We start from the raw sequence: 16,359 nt of genomic DNA on the forward strand, positions 1-16,359 counted from the left end.
TTCCATGTAATCCATGATTTTTCGAAGCATTGCTGTTATAAGATAATTAACGTGTCAATTAATAATTTAAGATTTTACCTTATAAAATACTGAAAGATAATATTTCAATTTTTCCATGAAAGTGATGATAATATTTTAATTTTTTCATGTTTAATTTAAATATATGTTGTGGCTGAATTATTTGACATTACTCATTTACACCAAATTAATAGCAGGGATTTTTACCATGTTGTTGGTTGCACCATGGCTCATCAAAAGTTACAAACAAGACCCCAAAACCATCAGTTACCAGGTTCACCTTAAGTAACCTAATTTTGCAATATTAGGAAGTCACAGGAATTCATTCAACGAAAAAACAATTTCCAATGATTCTGGGATTGGGAGGGAACCCCTTACCTCATTTTTTCCGAACCAAAACAAGGGATTTGCAGCATATTAGGAGGTCAGGGTATTTGATTCCACGCAAAAAAATTTGCCTTACTGCCCCTCTTGAGGTCGCAGATATTTTGATGTAACTTTTTTCTACTGAACCAAATCTCAAACTATTTATGCCAAAGTGTAGCTGAGGAGGTGTCCTCTTTAACACTATTAACAGTTTGCAATTTAGTTGAGAACTGAATTAGTGGTGAAGCTTGGAAGCTGCTGCGATTGACGAAATGGTGGACTTAAGAATATTTTCAACCACTACCGTGGTTGAATAATATAATGAAATATTTGCAAACTTATGAGAAGGAATAGAGAGAGATACTGAGTGATATTCTTGCATTGCTCATGAATTTTCAGAACGATTGAAATGAAGTGATTTCAGCTCTTTGCATAGGATACAATAACATACATGTTACGATGACAGATCGAATATCGGAAAGGGCAGGGTGAGAGTTTTACACACACTACATTTGAAAGTGCAACAGAGAGAAGAAAAGACCGAGAGAAATCAAGATAACACGAGGAATAAAGACATATCAGAATTGGATGGTGGAAGAAGAGACATAAAGAAGTAAATTGAGAGAGATGTAAACGAGTAGATAATTAAATATACACCCACAATGGTAAATGTAAAGACTGATATTTAGAGAGAAGCGAAACAGAGATGTTTACATAGGTGTGCGTGTGTAAATGAAAATAAAAAACGGAGAGAGGGAAAGGCTATGTGCGTGTACGTTTGCATATATATTGCATGTATTCAATGTAGACATATATATATGTGTGCGTATGTACACACACACACACACACACACACACACACACACACACACACACACACACACACACACACATTCGCACGTACACATGGAAGCACTTATAATCTCGTATAAAATAACCAGTTTTTATTATCGGAAAGGAATTGTCCAAACCTGATCTCAATAAGCGGCTTTTACTTTGTATGAATATGTGTGAATTATGGGAAGGGAGGGGGAGAGAAAGAGAGATAAAAAGAAGACGGTGGATAGATAGATAGATAGATAGATAGATAGATAGATAGATAGATAGATGATGGTTGGGTGGATAGATAAATGTATGTATGTTGAATAATTTTGGAGAGAGAAGGCGATGGGTTGAGAAGGGGGCTAATATGATGAGAAATTGAGAAAGGAAAGAGTAAAGAAAAAGAGAAAGAGAGAAAGGAGAGGGAGAGATAGAGAGAGAAAAAAATTAACGTGGAAGTGATTAATAGGAGAATTAGTTTTCAGTAATTTACAGAAGTGACAAGGAAGCGGTGGTGAGAAACGAACCTTGATGTTTAGGATAGAAGGAAAATAGAAAAGTGGGCGTTATTTAAAGACGAAACACTCAGAGGTAAAGGAAGAAAGAGGAATGAAAGAATATGGAGAAAGCGGACTCGAAAAGAGGAAGGACGGAGAAAAAAGTGAAGAAAATAGAAAAGAAAATGTTTAATCTGTCGTTTGATTTTTTTCTCTTTTTTTGACAGAGAAAAATATGAAAGTCTAAGAAAATAGATGAATGAAAAAAATATATAAGAGACGAAAATTACTACATCATTGATTGTATAGTATGAATATATGTATATATGTGCATGTGAGTGTATGTATGTGTGTTTGTGCGTGTGCATGCATTTGCGGTTGTTCTTGTTTACGCGCGCACGTATCTGTGTATTCAAACATAAATGTGTATGTAATGTACGTATTCTTTTACTTTTTCTTTAACTTGTTTCACTTTGACTGCAACCATGCTGGAGCACCGTGTATATATATATATATATATATATATATATATATATATATATATATATATATATATATATACATACATACACTGACACATATACTCACACATATGAGTGGGTGAGTGTGTGTGTGTGTGTGTATATATATATATATATATATATATATATATATATATATATATATGTGTATATATACATATATATATATATATATATATATATATATATATATATATATATATATATATATATATATATATATATATATAAACAAGTATATGTGAATACAATTGTACGCTTATATGTGTCTATATATATATGGTAGGTAAGAAGATTCATACAAGTGTATTATACATGTGTGCAGCCAAATATATGCATCCATATATCTATGAATTCTTTATGTATATATATATGTGTATGTGCATGTGTGCGTTTGTGTGTTTGCTTGTTTCTAAACTTATGAAAGTGCAGCGTTAGGGTCGAGGAGGGGAGAACGAAGTGTTGTTGCTGAGTGGAGTTGAGTGGAGTGGCATAGAGTGAGTGCGGTATAACGGAGTGGAATGCAGGACGCGGATGGGGTGGAAGAGAGAATAAAGGAAAGGTGGTTGTAGAGTATCGTTTTTCAGAAACAGACCAATTAAGCATTTGCTGATGATATTGGCACTTTTAACGAAATAGCACAATAATTGGAGCTTCAAAGCTCTACCACGCTTCGGTGAACATATAACGACTTTTTCTGTAAAAACAAAAAGATAAATGAAGGATTAAAAATATATAAATAATAATAATGCTAAACAGTAGTTGTTGTTGCTATTGCAATATTATTATTATTATCATCATCATCATCATCATTATTATTATTATTATTATTATTATTATTATTATTATTATTATTATTATTATTATTATTATTATTATTATTATTATTATTATTATTATTATTATTATTATTAAGGCGGTGAGCCAGCAGCAACGTTAGCTATCCAGCCAAAATACTTTGCAGAATTTCTTCCGGTTCTTTACATTCTGAGTTCAAATTCCGCTGAGGTTGACTTTGCCTTTCATCCTTTCGGATCGATAAAATAAGTACCAGTTGAGCACTGGAATCTATGTAATCGACTTGCCCCAAAATTCCAGTCCTTATGCCTGTAAGAGAAAGATTTATTATTATTATTATTATTATTATTATTATTATTGTTATACTTTCTTTATTGTCTTTTCTTTATTAGCTGATGGTTTCAAGCATAAACGTAGCACTGCTGCAAAACTCTTAAACTCTGTATGAGCCGAAATTTTTTAATAACTTATATTTTGATTGCACCATTCTTCAGCAGAGCTGCTACTCCCATTCTTCTGTCAGTTGCAGCAGACGTTGTCCGCCCATACGCCAATAAACACGTTTGGCACATATATACGAAGCTCGAAAGTTGGAACATTCAAGCTTCTCGCTAACTATATCTCAGCTGCTGTTATCGGCTTTTCACAGTTTTTGTCAACCGAGAGTCAGGACAGATGATTGATTAAGGTAGGCATTAAAGTCTGCTACGTTCTCTGATTCACCTTCACTGTGAACATTTGAGCAAAATTCTATAGGAAAGTCGCACACGCCTGCGATTTTGCCGCCTCATTGCTCTGCGACGCGTGTCCAACAAACGGCTTTAGATCCACGTGACAAAGAGCACCACCTTTAACTTTGAGGCTCTTTTCCCCTGGGTTTTGGCCGACACACAGTGATACACCACCATCTTCCAGGCTGTCACTGTCAAAATCTCAGCTGGGAGAGCACTTGTGCTCTCTTACGCATTCACTTTCAAAAGTTGTGCCACTTGGGTAAGGTCTACCTTCTTGTCCTTTAGGGAAAGTGACAAATGTTGTGTTGATTACGTCTCCATCTCAACAAGAACTTACCTGCCCGTGAAGTTGCAGCCGCCACGTTTTCGTTGTTATTCTCGATGTTGTTGCTGTTACCGCGATTACTACTTTTGTTGCTACTGTTCTTGTTGTTATTGCTGCTGTAGATGTCACATTTTTATAACTGCTACAATTGCTATTGCTCCTGTCATTAAAGACGATGTCATTACTATTGCTGTTATTAGCGTTGCTGTTCTTTCTCTTTGTACAACCTTGTAGTGGTATGATATCTTCCTGACACCTTTTCGTTGGATCTGGTGTTGGTCGCTATAATTTCAAACAGACCAAATAAAAACAGATGAAAGAAAATAAATGTTGCGAAAATTGTGCCCTTTAGAGCACAATTTAGCAGTTACCCACCTTTCATCCAATCAAGTAAGATCTTTATTTCAAGTTTTAACAAACACTTACTCATAGGCATCTAACAATTTTTCCCTCGCCCACAAATATTAGCACTTGAACATATCACTTGTGTATATGTGCATGTGTGTATGTATACACACGCACGTGCGCGCGCGCACACACACAAGCTAACACATAAGTATACATACATTATATATATATATATATATATATATATATATATATATATATATATATATATATATATATATATATATCTTTTACTCTTTTACTTGTTTCAGTCATTTGACTCTGGCCATGCTGGAGCACCGCCTTTAGTCGAGCAAATCGACCCCACGACTTATTCTTTGTAAGCCTTGTACTTATATATATATATATATATATATATATATATATATATATATATATATATATATATATATATATATATATATATATATATATATATATAAGAAGATAAGAAAATAGAGAGATAATTAATATTAATTATTTATTAATTAAAACATTAGACATCATCTCTGACAGCCGTTTCGATTTAGAAATGAATTACCATAATTAGAATCATTTAAGTCGAATCTCATCACAGTTGGCTAAAGATATACAATTAGGTGTTCATATTCCTGCTTGTTGAGTACACAGCTCCACACCGTTAATATATACATGAGAGGCTTTGATATTCAGAAGACCCAAAATGCAGGTAAGACTATGTAAGTGCTACGGAAGGACTGCTGTTAGACTCCCGGTTCGATAATAGTATGAGTGAGGAATATAACGCAGTCGTGTGTGAGAGTATAACATCCAACATATATTGTTGAAATTAGTGTTTATAAGGTGAAACTCACTATCGGAAGATATTTGGAGTTACTTTCGGCGAAACTTGACGAATAATCAATCGATAACAAGTGCAAAAGTAACAATATATTTGCAAAATGAGTAGAATATTATTTGAGTGTAACTAAATTGAAAGAACGAATCCAAGAGAAAAGTCAGAAAAAAATCAGTATATGACGGTTTTATTGTATTTTCATTGCTTAAGATAATAAACATTACATCTTTAAAAATATCGTGTGATACTATGAAACGATGTTGTTATTGTGTGCAATTCATAGATTAAATGAAATATTATACTTTTCCTGTTATTTATTCTTCACTAATATTGTTACTTTTTTTATTGGTTTGTTTTCCCGTGACCTTATTTTCAGTCAGTGTATGAACATATCTGATTCAAAACATTTGAACAACTCATTCATTTTGACACTCTATAAATTAATTGCGTTCGCTAAAAGACTTTTTAAAGATAACGTTGTTTCTAACAAGTGAAGTAACAACTAATTTGTCATGTTTTAGAAATTAGATCTCATACTAATACACAGGGGCTTCATAAAGTTTCGTCGAATTAGGGAAAGAAAAAACAAATTAATGCGTGGCTGTATGGTAGGAAGCTTGCTTTACAACCATATAGTTCCGGGTTTAGTCCCATGACCTTGAGCTGACCAAAGCCTTGTGAGTGGATTCAGTAGTTGGAAACTGAAAGAAGCTCGTCGTATATATGCATGTGTGTGTGTGCGTGTGTGTATGCATATGTGCGTACGTGTGTGAATGTGTGTGAATGTGTGTGTGTGTGTGTGTGTGTTCCAGGCCGATAGAACAAGTACCTGGTTTGACAATAAAAAGTACTGGTGTCGATTCATTCGACAAAAAATTCTTCAAGGTGATGTCTCAGCATGGCTGCAGTCAGATGACTGGAGCAAGAGAAAGATAAAAGATAGAATGATTTTCATAGGAATAATTTCTTATATAGAAAATAACGAGGATCAAGGAATGAGAGATTGTGGTTGTTATTGGTGTTGCTTTTCGAAACAGGTCAGCTCGAATTCATTCCAACCGTGAGTAATTAGTCCTTTTCCTAGAGATAGCATATCTCACATCATGAGGACGGAATCGTTAGACTGCATCGGAAAAATGATTAGCGGCATTTCTTCTGGTTCTTTATGTTCTGATTTCAACTCCCAATGTGGTCAACTTTACCTTTACGCCACTTGGTGTCGCAAAAATAAAGTCCCGCTCACATACTGGGGTCGATGTTATGAACAAACCCCTCCCTTCAAAATTGTTACTTTTGGGCCAACATAAGAAAACAACATTTAGTTAGGGAGCTAGTTTTGGCAGAATAGTTGGAGCATCGGAAAAAAATGCCTTTCCAAACTTGCTCTGGCACTGTTTTTAATTTTAATTTTTACTTTGTGAGTTCAAATCTCGTCGAGGTAACTTCGCCGTTCGGAGTCGATAAAGTATTAGATTAGTAATAGGATCGATGGCATTGGTTTACTCTTCCCACGAAAGTTGATGGCTTTGATTTCAATTAGAAGCTTGGAACATCCTGAACTAGCAGGACAAAAATGCCGAGTAGCATTTCGTCTCTTTATACATTCTGAGTTCAAATTCCGCCGAGATCGACTTTGCCTTTCATCCCCTTGAAGCAGGGGGTCAATGTAATCAACTCTCCCCACAAATTTCAAGCCTTGTGCTTATTGTAGAAAGGATTATTATTATGTTTTCTATTGAAAATCCTGCTGTCAGTGGCTTTATCTTTCATCTTTTCGGAGACGATTAAATATCAGTGAAGTTCTGGATCCCTCTTAAACGACAGTCGCTTATTCGCTGCCGCCACCCAATGTTTTGCCTTGTACCACTGCTATAAATCATTATATACATAGAATATCAAACAGTATACGTTTGTAAACAACATTCCTTGTGGAAGAGAGGTGAAAATTATCAAAGGAACTGCCGACAGGAATCGAACCTAACATGTTTGTCTGTACGTTCCTTCTTAAACTGTTATTTACATATCTATATCGTTTAATATTGTTTGCGCAGACTCTCTCTAGCCACTGATTCACTCACTCATTTAATCAAATACGCGCGCGCACACACACACACACAGACACAGACACACACACACACACACACACACACACACACACACACACACACACACACACACACACATACACACAAACACACACACACACACAAATAAACAATCATACAAACACACACACGCATACTAACACTCAGTAATTGATATTGACTACTGAAGTTTAAATTGAATGAATCTCTCTTTCTCTCTCTCTCTCTCTCTCTCTCTCTATATATATATATATATATATATATATATATATATATATATACACACGAATGCATGTATGTAAGTATGTATGTATCTGTCGAAAAGTATATATTTCCATGTCAAACTCAGGTAATATTTGCTTGTATAAGCAATGTTTAAAGATCGCCCGTAACACGTTTCGATGGAAACTATTTAAAGCTATTTGTCTATGTATGTCAATATATACCTATATAATTGTGCGTGTGTGTGTGTGCGTGTGTGCGTGCGCGTGTGCGTGTGTGTGCGTGTGTTTGCGTGTGTGTGCGTGTGTGTGTGTGTGTGTGTGTGTGTGTGTGTTTGCGCGTACACCATTATATGATGTACGTGTTTGAATAGTCAGTGTTTCATCAAAGCCACTGGGATATAAACATGTACTTGTTGAAACGTTTATGTCTGGTTTTAAAGCCAAATGTCGACACTGAACTACTGGTCAGTTTTCTGACCGACATTTTACAAAAGACGATAGGTACACACGCACGCACATGCACACACACACACACACACACACACACACACACACACACACGGATGAATGCATATGTGTGTGTGTGTATTGGTATTATTGATGCACGAATATATGTATATATAAGTATATATGTATATATAGTATATATATAAGTATATATGTATATATAAGTATATATAAGTATATATAAGTATATATATATAAGTATATATGTATATACATATGTATGTTTGTATGAACGCATACATACATACACACACACACATTCACACACACACACGCGCACAGACACACACACACACATATATATATATACATACGCATAAATATATACAGGCCAACGTACGTACATGCATACCTGCTTGCATACTTTTTTGCTTATTACTATGCTATAAATACCTTAAATTTTCAACAATGTCGCGTTAGAAATAAGGTGTGTTGTATTTGCTGAGATATCTGCTCAGGTTATTTCTTCTACTCCCATACTCGATGGTCATTCACATTTTAAGAAACAGTCATTTACTCTATATCCACTCTTCAAATATCAATTTGTATATCATACTCAATGTAGATACATCGTTGAAAGCCCGTTTAAGTACTAAAAGAAGTATTGAAATATATTTCAGCAGCGGACGAAAATCGTCCAGCAGCGGTTGTGACATTGCTAAATATGTATTTCTCCTTCTTTGAGGTTCGTCAGTAGCTAGTATACACTAGCACCACCCACTAAGAGAAAATCAGCCACTATAGTGTTGTTGTTTTTTAACAATGTATGTCTATGAGAGATGCTTTCTCGAGATGAGTACCACAGTTTAGCAGGTTTTCAACGATATATCTGCTTTAAGCAGTCTGCTGTTATGAAGTAGTAGTGCTTCTGTCGCTAATAACGAACTCTTCAAATATGAATACATTTTGATACCACACAGATACACACACACACACACACACACACACACACACACACACACACACACACACAAACAAACGCACGCACATAATCAAACATACATATACTTACATATATTCACAAACAGCTCGTGATAGAAACCAATTGTCAACAAAATGCTCTTGAACTGACTATTGTTATGTGGTATGCATTAAAGAAAACAGGACTAAATGTCATATTCAGATATGTTATCTTTAATTGTTGAATGGTTTTCAAATTGCCTTTGCATGATTGATTTCCACATTTAATCGATAGATTAGTGAATGGGGAAATCAGTGTTCAAGAATAAGAGAATGAGTTTTAAAGGATGTGACCGAATAGTGAATTTCGCTGGTCAGTCTTGAAGTTCAGTTACACTATATTACAGGTAGGTGCAAAACCGGTTAAAGGGACCGGCAGCTCATGCAGAAAACGAGAAACCAAATGCTCGCATACATCATGTCGTATATTTGAGATCTTTGATGCACAAACAGAAAAATGTGAAATTTAAAAAAATAGAAAAAAGTTATCTTTTTATTTTCGTCTTTTATTCCTGCATCTGTTGGTTTTACTCCCTGACAGAATTTTAAAACAGTATACTTCTAAGGACGCTGGAGTTCATCCAGGTCGCCAACAACAGTTAGTTACGACCCTGGGTAACTTTCTCTTACCGCAATCACTGATTAATACAAATTTTGAGAGTGAGATTTGGTTAACGGAAACTGTACGGAAGCCCGGCTGATTGTACTTGTAAGTGAAAGGACCTACCATGCCACACACACACACACACACTCTCTCTCTCTCTCTCTCTCTTTGTTCTCCATGTCTCCCACTCTCTCTCTTTATCTTTCTCTTCCTGTCCTCCACTCCCTCTCTGTCTTTCTCTCTCTCTCTCCCCTCTCTCTCTGAAACTGCCTGAGGTTTAAGTTAACCAATATGTCTTCCAACAACAATCATCTATTTCACCTACTCATTACACCTATTCGTTTGAAAGATGAATTAAGCAGATGATTAAATGACTTTTGTGGATTGTATTGCCTTTAACGGGATATGAAGCATCCCTCGTTTAGCTGGTAAACCGATTATATATTAGATTCATTCAGGTAGGGTGACACTACAAATAATTGAATAAATGAGAGAGAATGTAAGAGAAAAAACAGGGAGGCAGAATGAATGAATGAATAAATAAATGAATGAATGAACGAACGAATGAATGAATGAATGAATGGAAAGAAAAAGGACAGAGAAATGTTAGAAAACAATGTAAACAAACAAGAAAAAAGCAACAATGGAAAATTTCTTTTTCTTTTTATTGTCGAGCCTTTCAAGTCTTTATTAAATCAAAGTCGGTGTTTTTGAAGTCAATTTATTTAAGTTACTTGTCTTTTTTTATTGTTTGTAGGCATGCTAGAGAGCACACATCGGGGCGTATGTATGTGTATGTATATGACATTGGTGTGTGTGTGTGTGTGTGTGCGTGCTTGCGTGCGTGTATGTGTGTGCATGCGTGCGTCTGTGTGTATGTGCGCGCGCGTGTTTTAAACCATTTAGCGTTTCTTTAAGGTATTTTTTCAACCATTTTAATTGAAGATTTCATTAGGGTCTGCATTTGTCGGAAAATTTCAGCAATTGAATGATATCTTTGATACATAATTCAAGAGTTAAAGAATATACAGCCAGCCAGCCAGCCAACCAGCCAGCCAAGCAGCCAGCCAGCCAGCCAGCCAGCGATACATACATGCACAGGCACACACATACACGCACACACATACGGACACGCATACACACTCAGGCAAACATTTATGTACATATATGAAAGAACGTAAACAGATATAATCCTCATACTAACACACAAATATACATACATGCATATATACATACATACGCCCGCACACGCACTCACATACAAACAACACATATATAGAAACACACACATAAACATGTATGCCTGTACACATACATATGTGTGTAGGCATACATGTGCATACATACAAGCAGGCATAGATTTGATGGTGTTGAGCCTCGTTTGTGTAATCAATAACGCAGTTGTCCGGCAAATGAATGAAGTTTCAAGTCCAGTGTGCAGATATTCCATTTTTTTTTCTACTCAAGGACCGAAATTTTTTTTTGGGGGGGGGAAGTCGATTAGATCGCAACTGGTACTTAAATTATCGACTTCGAAAAGATGAAAGGCAAAGTCGACCTCGGCGGAATTTGAACTTAGAACGTACAAGACAGACGAAATACCGCTAAGCATTTCGCCGGCGTGCTAACGTTTCTGCCAGCTCGCCGCCTTATGTTCCTTTTTATTCTGCCTTAGGCCTTTACCTCTGACTGTTTGTCTATCTATCTATCTATCTATCTATCTATCTATCTATCTATCTATCTATCTGTCTGTCTGTCTGTCTGTCTATCCATTTATCTGTCTGTCTGTCTGTCGCTCTGTCTATCTATTTATCTATCTATCTATCTATCTATCTATCTAACTATCTATCTCTCAATCTCTCTCTTTATTGCTCTCTCTCTCTCTCCACACACACGCCACACACACAAACACACACACACACACTCACACACACACACACTCATAATAATGTTCGTTCTCTCGTTATACATTAGTTACTTAGAATGGTGGAGGCGTAGTGAATGAGAAGTGGGTTAAAAGTGAGAGAGAGGAAGGAGTGAGTAGAGAATTAAGTCGATTACATCGACACCAGTGCGTAACTGGTACTTAATTTATCGACCCCGAAAGGAATAAAGGCAAAGTCGACCTCGGCGGAATTTGAACTGAGAACGTAATGGCAGACGAAACACCGCGGATCTTTTTTAAAACGGGGGCCACATTTTTCATTAATGTTTTACGTAGTGTTTTTGGTACCGAAAGACTTTCAAACTTCGTATACTTATCTATTTTGTGTTATAGAACAGAAAAATATTTTTGTATTCGAATTTATTTCATGTAAAAAATTGTCATATTTCGATAATTTCAACCAATCACTGACAAGTATTCAGTTGTTTACATTTACTCCTTGGCTGATTAAGCGATGTAAAGCGTATTTAATCTCCATACCTTCGTTTTATTTGCTTTTTTCATTTTAAATTTGCTTTAACCCTAACCCTAACCATAGGGTTAGGGTTCGGGTTAGAGTTAGGGTTAGGGTTAGGGTTAATTGTTTCAGAATCGTTTGTTTATGTAGTCGGCACTTAATGTATATCGGCTGAATGGACGTCAGCGATTGGTTGAAATTACAGAAATACGACAACTTTAACATGGAATAATTTATGGATTTCTTTTTTTTTTTAAGAAGACTAAGAGAAAAAGATGTTTTATATGACACATTCTACCAGTGTTCCAAGTTTCAAAGTGTTTCGTTAATGAAAAATGTGGCCCCCGTTTTAAAAAAGATCCAACACCGCTAAGCATTTCGTCCGGCGTGCTAACGTTTCTGCCAACTTGCCGCCTTAAAAGTTTTCTTTTATTGAACTATTATTATTTTTCTAAATGTTCGTTCAAATTTTACACTTTAGTTTGTTAGAGAAGGGGAGGAAGTGGAGTGAGGAAGAGGTGGGGTGAGGAGGAGGTGGAGTGAGGAGGAGGTGGAGTGAGGAGAAGGTGGAGTGAGGAGGAGGAAGAGGGAATGTGAGAGTAAGTGAGAGAACAGATAGCCAGCCGATGCATTATGCTGTCACTCATGTGGTCGGTGGAAGTGAGAAGAGAAGAGAAAGAGAGAAATGTTAAAGACAGGAAAAGAGGAATTACATGGTTTAAAAGTTTGTTGAAGAGGTAGAGAGAGAAAAAGAGATATATAAAGTGCACAGCAGAGGGAAATTTTGAAAATCATATATTATTGTGAAATACTTAGCAAATGAAAATAAAAATTTCTAAGTCTCTCTAAAGGAGACTACGGCAGCGGTACTGAATATTAATAGTTATCACCAAGCCAACATGAAAGTCCCAAAAATAGGACGAGGAGCTAATCAACGGCAGCATTCGTCGTATGTTTGGGACTGCCATGTTTTTCTCCTTGTCTCCGTATTCTTTCTGTTGAAGAGCGTAGCTCGAAACGTTAAAGACTTTCCGTATTCCCGAGCGTCATACTAATACATCCTTTTGTTGTTTACATCACCTGTCCTCGTCTGTTGTTGTTTTTTCGTACATTCTCCCATATATATATATATATATATATATATATATATATATATATATATATATATATATATATATATATATATATATATATACATATATATATATATATATATATATATATATACTCTTTTACTCTTTTACTTGTTTCAGTCATTTGACTGCGGCCATGCTGGAGCACCACCTTTAGTCGAGCAAATCGACCCCAGGACTTATTCTTTTGTAAGCCTAGTACTTATTCTATCGGTTTCTTTTGCCGAACCGCTAAGTTACGGGGACGTAAACACACCAGCATCGGTTGTCAAGCAATGTTGGGGGGACAAACACAGACACACACACACACATATATATACATATATACGACGGGCTTCTTTCAGTTTCCGTCTACCAAATCCACTCACAAGGCTTTGGTCGGCCCGAGGCTATAGTAGAAGACACTTGCCCAAGGTGCCACGCAGTGGGACTGAACCCGGAACCATGTGGTTGGTAAGCAAGCTACTTACCACACAGCCACTCCTGCGCCTATATGTATATATATATATATATATATATATATATATATACTTCTGCATCGTTGGTACTTCTGCATCTCACCCTTGCATCCTTTTTGTTCCGTCGGTACTATACCGTTTTCTCATTATTATTATTATTATTATTATTATCACCATCATCGCTTACGGCCATATCACGCTGAGAGCACCGGTTCTCGTCCGATCACCGAAGTTAAGCAACGTCGAGCCTAGTGAGTACGTAGATGGGTGACCGCTTCGGAAACCTAGGTGCTGTAAGCATCCAACACTAGGCGTAGGAGTAGCTGTGTGGTAAGTAGCTCGCTTACCAACCACATGGTTCCGGGTTCAGTCCCACTGCGTGGCACCTTGGGCAAGTTTCTTCTACAATAGCCTCGGGCCGACCAAAGCCTTGTGAGTGGATTTGGTAGACGGAAACTGAAAGAAGCCCGTCGTGTATATATGTATATATATATATATGTGTGTGTGTGTGTGTGTGTGTATGTTTGTGTGTCTGTGTTTGTCCCCCCCCCCCCCAACATCGCTTGACAACCGATGGTGGTGTGCTTACGTCCCCGTAACTTAGCGGTTCGGCAAAAGAGACCGATAGAATAAGTACTAGGCATCCAAAGAATAAGTCCTGGGGTCGATTTGCTCGACTAAAGGCGGTGCTCCAGCATGGCCGCAGTCAAATGACTGAAACAAGTAAAAGAGTAAAAGAGTAACAATATCATCATCATCAGCCGCATCATCATCATCATCATCATCATCATCATCATCATCATCATATATATATATATATATATATATTATATGTCTATATATATATATATATATATATATATATATATATATATATATATATATATATGTTGTTGTACTTGGGGAAGGTCATATTGCCAGTTTAGCCAATAAAAACACACGCACTGTATATTTGGTGTTAATTTGCTTCAGCTTTATATTACATTAATCTTAATCTTATTTCGGCCAGAGTTCTTTCGTCACACTTCTGTGACCTCATCAGTGGCCACGGAAGTGTGACGAAAGAACTCTGGCCGAAATAAGATTAAGATTAATGTAATATAAAGCTGAAGCAAATTAACACCAAATATACAGTGCGTATGTTTTTATTGGCTAAACTGGCAATATGACCATCCCCAAGTACAACATCTGTTTCAACACACGATTTCACATCAAAAATCTTGCAAAACAAATATGTATATATATATATTTATGTATATATAGATACATGTCTCTCTATATATATACATATGTGTGTGTGTGTGTGTGTGTGTGTGTGTGTGTGTGTGTGTGTGTGTGTATACATATATATATATATATATATATATATATATATATATATACATGCGCACGCAAACATATATACACAGAAACACACACATGTACACTCACACTCGTGCGCGCTCCTATGGAACATATTTTTCATCACTTTCTGTAATTTGTATACATCGTGATAGCCTAACACTCAGTTTGTTATGAAGTTATATAGATCGCCGTCAGGAAGTCTTAGCTCCAATGTCAAATTCCCCACACATCAACATTACACTTTCGTTTCTGGAAATCTTACTTATTCATGCTCTTGCTAAAAGATGGAGGATCTGCATACACGTTCATTATGATAAACATAATTACACCTGTCATGAATAAATTGCAGCCCACGGGACTTTCTGTATGGTACTCCTAAAATAGACACTTATTAAAATATGAATAAAATTTGAACCCTTTTCTAATATTGCGGTTCATCGGATAATGAGCCATGTCTCATGCGTCCCACTTATTGTAAAAGGCTATCCATGCGTAATGTAGACAGTTGCAGGCATTTTTCAGGGTTTAAACGACATATGAAGGAAGATATATAACGTTGAGTAACATAGATTACAAAAAAAGATAAACTATATGTTAGTAAAGTGTCGAAGAACATAGCTTGTTATATTTCGTCCTTTGACAGTCCTGCGTCAGCTGTTCACAGCCAGCAGACTATGGTGACACTTGTTTACTGGTCATGTTTCAAGAACTCTGCGAAGAATGTTTGCTGTTCCAGACAATGCTGACTTTAGTAGGTGTTCTACCTTCACACTTGCACCAATCTTTTTTAGCCATGTTGGTAGTTGAGCGCTGATACTTCCAAGTGCACCAATTACTATTGGTCTCACGTCTACTCACCTCATTGACCACAACCTTCTTATTTTCCTCTTCAAATCGTCATAGTCGTTTATTTTTCTTCTTCTTCTTCTTTCTCTTTAATCCTGTTGTCACCGGGGCATGCTATGTCGATAATCATACATGTTCTTTCGTTCTTATACACCACAACAATGTCCGGTTTCCGATGTCTGGTCAGGTGATCGCACTGGATCATTGCATCCCACAGGATTTTGCAATTCTCATTCTCGGTGACTCTTTCTAAGGTTTTCTCATACCACGTCTTAGCTCTTTGTAGGCCGTGATTTCCACAGAGCACCCAACAGATCATTTTTGCCACATTGTCATGGCGTCTTTTATATTCGAGTTGTGCCAATTTCGGGCACTCGCTAGCGATGTGTCATACCGTTTCACCTCTCTCACCACGCATTTTGCATTTGTCTTTGTCGCTGTCGGTAATGTTGTATATTCTGCACTACACATAGTGGGTCCTTAACGCTTGTTCTTGAGCTGCACATGAGTGC

The 16,359-nt window shown here is 36.5% G+C and overlaps 1 protein-coding gene and 1 non-coding gene across 5 annotated transcripts in view; both read left to right on the forward strand.

Annotated features, from left to right (window-relative positions):
* LOC106869954 (gremlin-2) overlaps nt 1-16,359 on the forward strand; it is a 161,502-nt gene that overhangs the window by 128,866 nt on the left and 16,277 nt on the right. Inside the window, exon 1 of one of the 4 annotated variants that reach the window (XM_089360648.1) lies at nt 4,310-4,471. The exons of the other annotated variants lie outside the window; for them this stretch is intronic. The gene's annotated coding sequence lies outside the window, so the exon portion shown is untranslated. Of the gene's footprint in view, nt 1-4,309; nt 4,472-16,359 lie in introns of those variants that run through there. 4 annotated transcript variants of the gene reach the window in all.
* LOC149133258 (5S ribosomal RNA) lies at nt 13,839-13,957 on the forward strand. Its single transcript, XR_016243780.1, has one exon. It is a non-coding gene; the product is annotated as a 5S ribosomal RNA (ribosomal RNA).

The sequence above is a fragment of the Octopus bimaculoides genome, chromosome 11, assembly GCF_046866305.1.
Source record: "Octopus bimaculoides isolate indiv1 chromosome 11, ASM4686630v1, whole genome shotgun sequence".
In the NCBI taxonomy this organism is placed as follows: domain Eukaryota; kingdom Metazoa; phylum Mollusca; class Cephalopoda; order Octopoda; family Octopodidae; genus Octopus; species Octopus bimaculoides.